Here is a 12754-nt window from a genome sequence, read left to right as displayed (position 1 = left end):
AGAGCAGAGGACCATGCTAAACTGCTGGAACTTAGGTAACATTGGGCTAATTCTTTGGAATTGCCTAGTCAAAAGCACAGTACAAGGTAGAAATAGCAGTTTCATTCTCCTCAAAGGAATGTCACAGCTAGAACAAACAGGAAGAAGAATGGCTCACTTATTTGCGTACTTGGGCTGACTACATTCCCAAGCTAACTAAAGCTACAAGATATATTTTCAAAACATATTAGGCACTAAAGCTGTGTATCATTGATGTGAGTCACAGTTCCTCAGGGCCCCTTTGATGATGATGGCAGCAGTACTAGAGATTTAAGCAAGAGTTGCCCATCTCCTAAGGGAGAGTGAGGAATATTTTAACAAAGGAAAGTACACATAGATCAAGGAAGTCAACCCCTCTCTTGAACATCTCTTATGTCCCTTTTCCCTAATATTTTTCCCCAGACAAAGTCAAATGGAACCGTTTTCAGAGATGCTCTGTTTAATATTTGCCTCTGCCTCTACATTAAGTATATTACATGGCTACCATCACTCAGAAGTTAACCAAGAAACAAACAGGAAACTGCTGTCGCATCTGACAAAGGAGAGTTCTGATTTCAGCTCATCAACAAAGGAAACAGTTCATTTGTCTAGAACCAACATTTCCTAGTAAGGTCCATTTTGTTTACATATGGTGAAAGTATAATCCTCATTCACTACTCAAACTTGGTCTTTCTGTCATTGCTTGAATTAAATCTTTAAAAATTAAGTATCCATAGCATAGTGCATGCCATTTACTCAAATTAATGAAACTAAGAGGAAACAAATCAGGAATTCTCTAAGTTTCCAGGCCAACTTTATAGTAATTACCAGCAGTAGCTGTTCATTTCAATTATGTTTGCTACTACACAGTATATAGTTTACCATTTCCACAATAAGTTCAGGAACATACTCAGCTACCCCACAGATACAGGGGTTGTACTGTACAATAAAATTACCAGATATTAGCTAACAACTATAAAATATACAGCAGGCCTTAATTATTACACAACTTAAAACATCTGGCAAGTAAAAGACTATAAAATAATTGCAATTTAGGTGCAGGAGTGGTCTCCATAAGCGGAGCACCACCAGAGATACATTTGCATATTTCAATAAGGCACTTACAAAAGAACTGTATAAGATGATAGGGTAGGACATAAGCATGTTTACCAGGGTGTTCAGTCATCTGAATCCCTTTCAAGTCACCTGAATCCTCATGCTCAGAAAAGGTATATTAACAGCCCCCCATTTAACTGGCTTCCTTCATAGCATAGTATAATGTGTCTTGGTCAGAAAACAACATCAGCCAGCTACAACTTCTGCCATTTCCTTAAAAATACAGAGGTAGAATTTGTACCAAGCTAGAAGGAAGGAGGAAATTTAGCCATATGCTGAGGAGCAAATATAGCTCTGTCATGATCCCACATTTCTGGTACTTAGATCAATAACGAGATTAAATAAATGGAGTGATGTGATAATTAAAATGTCAGCAACAAGAATGAACACTTAACTTCTAAAGATATCTCTGTATGGGCTCCATGCACTCTTGCTGCAACAGAGAAGTAAACAACATGAGGTGCTTCAGATGTTGGTAGAGTCCAACTCTCATCAGCCAACAAGGCCAGTGACCAAATAAAAGAATTTAGCAACATTTGAAGGACACAAATTACTCCTTTCTATATAGCTGTGTAGTAGAAGAGCTAGGGAAAAGTACATCACATCAAAGTAAAAACAAGTTTATCTCAGTTTCATCACCCCAAGCAATGCTACTTCAAAAAATCCAGTAAACTTACAGTTCAAAATCCAAACATAAGAGCTACTGACAACAGATATATATCAGAGAATACATGTCACACAAAAGCAGCAATTTGTATAAAAAACAACAATAAAAAACATTTTTTTCTCAAGTTTGGTGACTTCCAAAGGACTACAACTGGAAGCATAGTCAATAGTTAAGAATGATGGGAATTGTTACCCAAGTTTTAGAAAAGGCTGATCTAAGCTACTTATTTCCAAGCTATGATCGGGGGGAAAGCACCCTATTTAGGAATTACATCTAAAAAAACAGGATTCCTTTTAAATCTATACCACATTATATCCAAATTACAAAACTATATAAGAAACTACCACATTATTTGAACCACTTCTTCATAAGAAAGATATTGCAATTCAGGATAGGCACCAGTCTTCCATCTATACTTTCATCAAGAGATTTCACTCTAAAACCTCTCAGGGAACAAATAACTGCAATTCATCACAGGGAATATTCACATTTCTACTCATACCTATTCATACACTAAAGGATTCTTTTGGCCAATGCTCAAGAATCATAAGGTATATGTTACATATTAATACTTAGCCACACTCAAAGCATATGATACAGAGTACCTGCAATCATTTCTGTTTTGCAAAAACCGATAATAAAGTTCCTCTGAAATACTAGTGCACTATTACACACTATTTACTACTGCATTTCCCACAAGGATGGCATCCTAGCAGGTACTGCAGCAGAACAAACACTCAAAAAATATTTGCATTGTTCTCCTCTGGCCTCCCTGAACACTAGCAACCTCCAAGTATTCCAAGCCAATCAATTCTATACAGCTTTGAGTGAGCATGGTCTCACTATAAGCCAGAAGGTAGACACTCCTTTTTAGTGTCAGCTTCTAGTCAAATAAGGTTTTTCAACTCACAAAGGCTACTGTAATTTGCAAAGGGAGAGAGATCTATAGCAGTTGGAATACAAATCAGTATGAGTAGAGTATCCACCCATCCTGGGGGACTAAAACACCCTCTCCAAGTAGAAGCATGCCCATGCATCCCAAGGCAGCTAGTGCCAAGATGTGGTTTCTTTAATGGGGCACCACATAAGGCTCACTAGACACTTTCAAAAAGGATCTTTTGCCTCCCTACCACAAGATGTAAGCAACTTGTCATTTGTTCCCTGCGGGCTTCTGAGAAACCTGGACTGTAGCCTACTCTTTCTAACAGGTATACACTTATTAAGATAATGCATCAGTGAAGCCACAATGTTCATCAATCTATATTCCAGTCAGGAGTGATCTTGACAAACTATAGCAGTAGAACAAAGCATTTGAGATTTGGTTCTCTATAATAATAATAAAAATAACACTAGAACAGTCAAGCAGCTCAAGCACTACATTTGGGGGGGCGGGGGGGGGGGGCAAGATCCAGCATGTTTGCCAAGACTATGCCTTCAAGAACACTTATAATAGGATTACACAACAATAAAAGTCTCCAAGTGTTGCTCTTAACTGAAGAATCCTGTGACTCTCAAGGAAGTCATGTTTGAAATAAAAATTAGCTCCTTACAGGTAAACTGAAAGAAATGAGATTATAAGCACAGGGGAAAACTCTGAAATAAAGAGAAGCAAGCACCAAACTTAGATTAACTCTCTAGCATTCATTTATATCCATATCTATTCCAAAATAAATCCCAAAGTCAAAAGTAGTAGGATAACAGTACTACACGAAAAACAGTACTTTTGGAGTTACATGCTTCATGGTTTGCACACTGTACAAAAGGTTTATCTTAAGAGACACTAGAAAAACAGATCTTAAGGGGATAGGTAAAGGTAAAGGTAGTCCCCTGACATTAAGTCCAGTCATGTTTGACTCTGGGGTGTGGTGCTCATCTCCATTTCTAAGCCGAAGAGCCAGCGTTGTCCGTAGACACCTCCAAGGTCATGTGGCTGGCATGATTGCATGGAGCGCTGTTACCTTCCCGCCGGAGCGGTACCTATTGATCTACTCACATTTGCATGTTTTCGAACTGCTAGGTTGGCAGAAGCTAGGGCTGACAGCGGAAGCTCACGCCGCTCCCCGGAATCGAACCTGCGACCTTTCGATCAACAAGCTCAGCAGGTCAGTGCTTTAACCCACTGCGCCACCGGGGGCTCCCTTAAGGGGATATGCATGTATATATACTCACAAAATGGATTTTGATCTCAAATCAACTTTCCCTTTTAAAAATGTAGGCAGGGGTTGTATCAGTAACTCCTGCTCTTCTCACTAAAGAAAATTAATATTATCTCTTATTCCAAGGGATAAAGTTCTATGAGTGAAGCACACTGTGTTTTCCTTGAATCCGAATGTTTTAACAATAATTATTCACATAACTATTTTAATGCTCTCAACCATAAAGTTGAGCATGCATAACTTGTATTGTGAATACTTCCCTCACAATTCTAAGATTTCAGAAAGTGGAATGAAATCAAGATACTAACTGCATCAATCTTGGCTCATAGTAAAGTATTAACACCTGTCTGGTGACCTCTAGTAATTCACTGTCATTAGCAAGAAACATGTCTTATTAATATCCCAGTGACAGACTAATATCCACATTATATATCTTTATAAGTTGACAGGTAACTTGAAAGCACATAGACAAACGTATTGAGGGTGCAAACATGGCCTCATGTTATAGATTAAGAAGAGCCCAAGATATTGCATATTTTCACCATTGCTTCAGTTAGAAAAGAAAGTAGCAAGGAGGCAGCATATTACTAAACAAGTCAGCTCATACCAACTTTCAGTATATCAAAGCAACTTTGATTAGATCCGAGACAACTCAAATCACAGGCTAATTATGTTGGCTTTCTAAAATGTTGACTCAAAAAAGCAGGTAAAAATTTCCCAATTATTTCATTTTAGTTGAATATACAGGTAACGAGCCATAGTTCCAAACAGCAAATGCAAGTAGATGTGTCAGACAGTATTAGCCTGTGTGCAAAGGTTTGCAGCTTTCACTGGCGTGGCATTAAGATAAGTAACTGCAGCAATTTTTTCCCCCTGGTGACTAAGTCAGAGTATATCTTTGTTCAAGCAGTAACTGATTACGCAGTTGTTACTTTGGAGTCAGCTGTGTCACACCTATCCTTAAGGGGAGAAACTGCATTTTTCAAAAAGAGGAGTTACAAAATTAGGTTAATCAAAGAACCAAGATTTCTAAACTAGCTTCTCCAGAAAAAATAACAGCAGATGCACCTATACCTTTAACCACAATATCCTTTTCCCCACATAATTCAAAGAGCAGCTTCAGTAAAAATGTTCAGGTGCAACACAATTATATACATATTGTATAAGGCTGCTTGGATGCCACATTTTACAGAAGACTCCTTTTTTTATTTGTCAGCAGCACACAAATGTGATGCAGAAACCCCTAAAAATCCTATATGCATTTCAGAGGTGCTGGCAAGTCAGTCCTGCATGTTACTACTGTATATACTCAAGTCAGCCCTGGATGTTACTACTGTATATACTCAGCTTGATTTCCTGTGAATAAGCCAAGAGTAATTCTGTTGAGAGGGGAAAGCACCAATGCCACCTCAGAGGGCCAGGTACCCAAGGCCACTGCTGCCACTTTCCCATCATTCAGAGGTGGTGTCACAGTAGAGACTACAGGGTTTCCCCCCAGTTTTCTTAGAATGGACTTTCGCCACTCTAACCAGAGATGGCTCCTTTTGCATAACAGTTAAGGTACAGTACCCAGTACTCACATTGACCCACAGATCAGTCAACCCAGGTTTTGGGGGTTGATTTTTGAACAAAATTCTAGACTTGAGTATATAGGGCAAATACAATTATCTCTTCGGGAATTATGCCACAATTTACAGGGCTGAGAAGGTTCTTTTTCAGTAAGACTCTGTGCTTACAACTTTAGTAATGCCTTAGGTGAGGCTGGCATAAGCAGCACCGACTGTTCAAGAAGGAAATACAGACAAGTCGAGGCACAGAACAAAAGAAGTAATCATGCCTGTTGAAAAAAGGTATCAATGGCCACCACCATTTCTATTCCAAGAATTAAGTCTTGAAAAGAACATCTGATTCCACTGAACAGAAAGGCACTTATAATTATGAAAACATTGGTCCCACTGACTAGTATACGTTACTGTGCACCTTCAAGTTGTTTCTGACATACAGCAACACTAAGGTGAAGTTATCAAGGAGTTATTGTGGCACGATTTGTTAAGATGGACTTTGCCATCCTCTGAGGCTGAGAGAGCATGATTTGCCCGAGGTCACCCAGTGCATTTCTATAATTAATGTGGGATTCAATCCTTGGTCTCCCAAGATCAACATTCAAACCACTATTGCATGCTGTCTTTCTTGCTATTATGAAAATATGAAGGAAAACTATTAACCTTCTAGCCATCAATACCGCTCACCAGGGTTTAAAAAACAAGGAAGCCAAATTAAGGGACTTTCCACACAGCCATATAACACAGAATATCAAGGCAGAAAATCTCACAATTTTTGCTTTGAATGGGGTTATCTGAGTCCACGCTGCCCTAAACGGTTCTGGCCCAGACAACCTGTCCGAACGTATCTCCTGCCACCAACCATCACCAAGTTTAAGATCTTCAGTAGAGGCCTTGCTCTTGATCCCACCACTATCGCAAACACGGTTGATGGGGACGAGAGACGGGGCCTTCTCAGCAGTGGTCCCCCGCCTATGGAACACCCTCCCTAGTGATATCAGATTGACCACCTCCCTCTTGTCTTTTAGAAGGAAAATCAAGACCTGGCTATGTAGAGTATCCACGCATTTGACCAAGCATTTGATCAGTGAGAAGAAAGTGGAAGAAGATCACACAACTTATGACAATGAATTGACCCGTACTGGTTTTTGGATTTTGATTTTAATGGATGTATCTTAATTTATTGTTTTAATTGTTTTAATTTTTAATATTTTGATTGTACTGTGGTTGTTTTGATGATGCTAACATCATATGATGCTTTGATTAGGCTACCCTGAGTCCCCCTTTGGGGGGAGAGGGGTGGGGTATAAATATAGGAAATAAATAAATAAATATTCCAGTTCAAAGTGGGATTTTTTTCCAGCAGTATGGAAGAGGCCTCACTTTAATCCAGCAAAAGGAACAGTCAAATCACAATATTCTAGAAGTAACAGTCCTCAAGCATTGTTCATTTTCAGAACATATTTTGCGAGCATAAAAATAACAATGAGAGCCATTGGGTGAGAACTCTGGAGATCAGGGTTCAAATCCACAGAAACTCCACTGGTGACGATAGGCAAGCCACACTATCTCAGCCTCAAAGAAAGGCAAAGGAAAAACCCCTCCGAAGAAATCTTGCTAAGATCTTGCCTTGGGGTCGCCTTAAATCAGAAAGAACTCAAAGGCACACAACAACCGCATACCTAACAGAACTGCATTTTTCCATCATGCTTTGATTCTTTCCAATTGGCCTGGAAGTACAGGGTGGCCCAAAAGTCACAAAAGGGTTTCAGTATGCAATAACTCTTTTTTTAAAAAAAATTACAATATAATAGCAATATATACAGGAAACAAATTTACATCACATAAATATAATCCTGTAAATGTATTCAATACCATCATATGATATACAATATATGTAAGACACCTTCTTGACTTTTGGCCCACCCTGTACTTGGCTGAACTTGCACCTCCCTGCCAGATGAGAAAGAGAGCAACGAGGGTCAGCAGACTCTCAGCCTCTGCATGAAGTGGGAAAACGGTCTGAGGCAGGAGGGAGAATTGGCCCAATAACACCATGGAGTGAGCGTGCCAGAATGCATCCAGCAAGCTTCGTCTTGCCCTGTCCCTCCCTCCCACTCTGCTTTCCTGGCAGTGACTAAGGCAGAGCCAACTGAATGAGGAAGTCGAGAACTCGGCAGGCGGAAGCCAAGCCCACGGCAAGAGACTGTCGGCCCAGGACTGTCTCAGGCGGGAGACCTGACAGCTGCCAAGAAGAGCTCTGCTGCCGTTACTTCCAAGGAAGGAGAAACGTTTTGTAAAAACAAAAAAATATTGGGGGGACGCCTTCACTGCAATTTATCCTTCATATGATGGGGGAGGAGCTACTGTGATTCATCCTTCATTATGGGGGAAAGGGAGACCCTGGCTGCAGCTGAACCTTCATTGGCTGCAGCTGAACCTTTATGAGTGTGACCTGGATTATAATTTACCCTTTGTGGTGTAGGACACCCCCTATTGCAATTCATGCTTCATGGGGAGGACTTCAAATACAATTCAGTCTTCAATATAGGGTGGGGAAGGCCCCTATTGCAATTCATTAATTCAGTCTTCATGGGAGGGAGGCCATCTACTGAAATTCATCTTTTATTAGGAGGGCCCCAACTGCAATATATATGTGGAATATTGGAATATCCAAGGTGGGAAAAAGAACTGTTGCCTGATTGAGGCAGGTATGAATGTTACAATTGCCCACCTTGATCAGCATTTAATGGCCGTGCAGTTTTAAGGTCTGGCTTCTTCCTGCCTGGGGGGGAATCCTTTGTTGAACATTCCACAGATATATAAACCCCATTTTCCTCGTTTCCTACAGACCTCGCAACCTCTGAGGATGCCTGCCATAGATGCAGGTGAAATGTCAGGAGAGAATGCTTCCAGAACGTGGCCATACAGCCCGGAAACTCACAGCAACCCAGTGATTCCAGCCATGAAAGGCTTCGACAATACATTTAACACCTATTTCAATTCATCCTTCAGGCTTCACAGAGGGACTCTACTGCAATCCACAGGGAAACACCCCTATACTGCATTTCAGCCTTCATTTGGGGAGGGGGGTTGTGATACATCCTTAAGGAGGAAACACTCCTATTAAAATTCATCTTTCAGCATTGGGGAGAGGAGACCCCAACTGCAACTGAGGCGCGGCTGTGGGCAAAACCAGGCATAACCAGTACAATAAAAGGGGGAAGCAATGCATATATATGTAATCACAGCAGGAGAAAGAGAAAGAGGCAGGGGGGTCAGCTGCTTTTGATCAAGCACCTTCTAAAGCAGGCATGGGCAAACTTGGGCCCTCCAGGCGTTTTGGACTTCAACTCCCACAATTCCAAACAGCCTACCGGCTGTTAGGAATTGTGGGAGTTGAAGTCCAAAACACCTGGAGGGCCCAAGTTTGCCCATACTTGTAAAGGAAAGGAAGTGATAGTTTGCATATCCTTTCAAAGAAATAGGAAGCTGCAGTTGGGAGGTCTTCTCTGCAGGGTTGTTGTTACTTTAGGACAGGAAAAGGTGGGGAAAGAAAGGCTGAGCTTCTCAGAACCCTCCCCACAAAAAAAGGGAGAGGTGGGGAGAAAGGTTTGCCTGGAAATTGCAAAGAGCTTAAAAGCAATTGTGGGAGTTGAAGCCCAAAACTCCTGGAGGGCCCAAGTTTGCCCATACCTGTAAAGGAAAGGAGGTGATAGTTTGCATATCCTTTTAAAGAAACAGGAAGCTGCAGTTGGGAGGTCTTCTCTGCAGGGTTGTTGTTATTTTAGGACAGGAAAAGGTGGGGAAAGAAAGGCTGAGCTTCTTAGAACCCTCCCCACAAAAAAGGGGAGAGGTGGGGAGAAAGGTTTGCCTGGAAATTGCAAAGAGCTTAAAACTTAAAATACAAAAATGCAAAATAAAATACTTTTATTTTAAAGGAAGGGCCTGAGGCTGTTAGGAATGGTGGGAGTTGAAGTCCAAAACACCTGGAAGGTCCAAGTTTGCCCATGCCTATAAAGGAAAGGAGGTAATAGTTTTCCTATCCTTTCAAAGAAACAGGAAGCTGCAGGTGGGAGGCCCTCTCTGCAGGGTTGTTGTTACTTTAGGAAGGAGGTTACAGGAAGGAGGTGGGGAAAGGAAGATTGAGCTACTCAGAACCTCTCTGCAGGGTTGTTGTTACTTTAGGACAGGAAGGTGGTGGAGGAAGGAAGATTGAGCTACTCAGAACCCTCCCCACAAAAAAAAGGTTAGGTGGGGAGAAAGATTTGCCTGGAAATTGCGAAAACACAAAAACTAATAAAACACCTCTCCCCCTCTAATGCACCTATAGATGGTACTTTCCAGCGACAGCTTGGCAAGAGAAAGAGAATCCAAAAGTTAAGCCACGCCCGACCGCTTCCTGGTGAACCTCCACCCGCCGGCGCCAAACTAAAAACCAAGCGTCATCTTATCCGTTTCTCGTCCCCGCCCGCACCAAACCCGGCCCGGGACTTTACCTGAGTCTGGCCAAAGCCTGAGGGGGAGAAGCCGCCGCCGCGGCGAAGGACGCGAAGACTAGACTCGGTAACCGACACCTTCAGGGAGAGCACCAGCGCCCCACCCGCCGCGCCGTCCCAGCTCTAACGCCTGTAACTCACCGGCAAACAGCGAGGTTTCAAGCCGGGAGGGAGCGGCCGCGGCTCAGGATCGTGACGCCCACTTGCTGCGCCGCCAGCCTATAGGAGCGTGCTTTTGGCGGAGATTGACATCCCATTTCTGCCAATCACGGCTCGAGCGGGGGGCGGTGCTTGCCAGAAGGAGGCAGAAGACTTTTTTCTAATCTCCTCAACGGACGCTCCAACCAACCCCCGCTCTCGTAAGTTTGAGCCCGCCTCCTTCTCTCAGCCAATGGGAGCGCGCTCAAGGAGGAGCAGAGATGGACGTGGCCGGCGGCCAATGGGAGCGCGCGATATGGGCAGGTCTCCTTGTTTGCCTAGCAACTGGACCATTTCCGTGGCAGATCAAGGAGCGGCAGGAAGGAAGGAAGGCGTGGTGTCGCTATCGTCCATTTTCAGCACCGTTGCAGCTTCCTTGGCTGTTTGCCCGGAAGTGTGCTTCACTGCATGAGGTACAGGGTGCACCTACACCAGGCCTGGGCCTACTTGGGGCCCACAGGTGTTTTGGACTCCAACTCCCACCATTCCTAACAACCTCAGGCCCCTTCCTTTCCCCCCTCAGCCGCTTAAGCTGTTGGAGTTGGAGTCCGAAACACCTGTAGGCCCCAAGTAGGCCCAGGCCTCGTGTAGATACACTTCCAAACTTCCTTGGCCTGCACCTGATGCTCAAGTCTCCTTACAACAGGCATAATAAAATGGCTTCCCTCATATAATGCAAAGGAGTACCAGAGAAACAGCCTGAGCCTGAGGATATGTGAAATGGCAAGAGGCTATTGCCAGGTATTTATTTATTTCATATACTTGTTCCCCGCCTTTCTCACCCCCGAGGGGGGACTCAAGGCGGCCTCACAGCAAACATTCAGTGCCATCATAATGATAAGAACAATCAACAAATTGATTAAAACGAAACATTAAATAAACAGTCGTTACAACACGCCAATTAAAGTCCGGGTCACTTCGAAATTGCTTATGTCTTTTTCATACAAGCAAGTATTCAATGATCAAGTGCAAGGTCCCACAGTCAAGTTTCCTTCTAAAGGAACAGGAGGTGGCCCATCTGATGTCTTTGGGGAGGGAATTCCACAGGCGGGGAGCCACTGTGGAGAAGGCCCTGTCTCTCGTCTCTACCAATCGCATTTGCGACAACGGTGGGTTTGAGAGCAGGGCCTCTCCAGATGATCTTAAACTTCATGATGATTTGTAGTAGGAGATACGTTCGGACATGTAGTTTGGGCCAGAACTGTTTAGAACAGGGGTCCTCAAACTAAGGCCCAGGGGCCGGATGCGGCCCTCCAAGGTCATTTACCCAGTCCTCGCTCGGGGTCAACCTAAGTCTGAAACGACTTGAAAGCACACAGCAATAACAATCCTATCTTATCAGCCAAAAGCAGGCCCACACTTCCCATTGAAATACTAATAATTTTATATTTGTTGAAATTGTTCTTCATTTTAATTATTATATTGTTTTTAAGTGGGGTTTTTTGCACTACAAATAAGATATGTACAGAGTGCATAGGAATTCATTCTTCTTCTCTTTTTTTTTCAAATTATAATCCGGTCCTCCAACTGTTTGAGGGACTGTGGCCTGGGCCTCTGTTTAAAAAGTTTGTAGACTCCTGGTTTAGAGCTTTAAAAGTTAAAACCAGCACTTTGAATTGTGCTCGGTAGCAGATTGGCAACCGAGCACAATTCAAGCTAGCATAACAGAGTTAGCGTAACAAAGGAGTTGTATGCTCTCTGTACGCCGCTCCAGTGAGCAACCTGGCTTCTGACCATTGGACTAATTGAAGCCTCTGGGCAGTCTTCAAAGGCAGCCCCACGTAGAGTGCATTGCAGTAGTCTAATCAGGATGTAACAAGAGCGTGGACCACCATAGCCAAGTCAGACTTCCCAAGGTATGGGCCCAGCCGGTGCACAAGTTTTAAGACTTCCCAAGGTACGGGTGCAGCTGGCACACAAGTCTACAGATCAGCATAGTGCTTGGCATATAGCAAAATCAAAATTTGCTTTTAGGAATATTAGTTTTCTGAATATCTTTGAGCTGTGGATTCAGACACTTGGAGCCGTTTACACATCATTTTTCCCATCACAGTAATGGCATCATTACCAACTCCTGTACCCCACCCCTTGCTTCATAATTAGTTTATCTAGCATCATAGACAAGCCTCTTGAGCTCTGAGGATTACCAGGGAAGGAATCCCGCTGGAGCACTGCAGCACACCCAAATACCTGCAGTTTACCCTAGACTGTTCTTTGACCTTCAAGAAGCACAGCTTGAATATCAAGCAAAAAGTGGGCACTAGAAACAATTTCATATGAAAGCTGACTGTCACAACCTGAGATCACAACCAGATATAGTGAAGACATCTGCCCTTGTGCTTTGCTACTCTGATGCTGAGTACGCATGCCCAGTATGGACCACATCTCACCACGCTAAAACAGTGGATGTGGCTCTTATTGAGACATGCCGCATTATCACAGGCTGTCTGCACCCCACACCACTGGAGAAATTACACTGTTTAGTCAGTATTGCACCACTTGACATCTGCTCAGAAGTAGCAGCCAATGATGAAATGA

At 43.0% G+C, this 12754-nt stretch overlaps 1 protein-coding gene across 1 annotated transcript in view; it reads right to left on the bottom strand.

Annotated features, from left to right (window-relative positions):
* MYH9 (myosin heavy chain 9) overlaps positions 1-10153 on the bottom strand; it is an 83594-nt gene extending 73441 nt beyond the window's left edge. Inside the window, exon 1 of the mRNA XM_060776978.2 lies at positions 10019-10153. The gene's annotated coding sequence lies outside the window, so the exon portion shown is untranslated. The remainder of the gene's footprint in view (positions 1-10018) is intronic.
* Between the last annotated feature and the right edge of the window lie 2601 nt (positions 10154-12754).

The sequence above is a fragment of the Anolis sagrei genome, chromosome 5, assembly GCF_037176765.1.
Source record: "Anolis sagrei isolate rAnoSag1 chromosome 5, rAnoSag1.mat, whole genome shotgun sequence".
In the NCBI taxonomy this organism is placed as follows: Eukaryota; Metazoa; Chordata; class Lepidosauria; order Squamata; family Dactyloidae; genus Anolis; species Anolis sagrei.
This window is presented reverse-complemented; position numbering and strand designations above follow the sequence as displayed.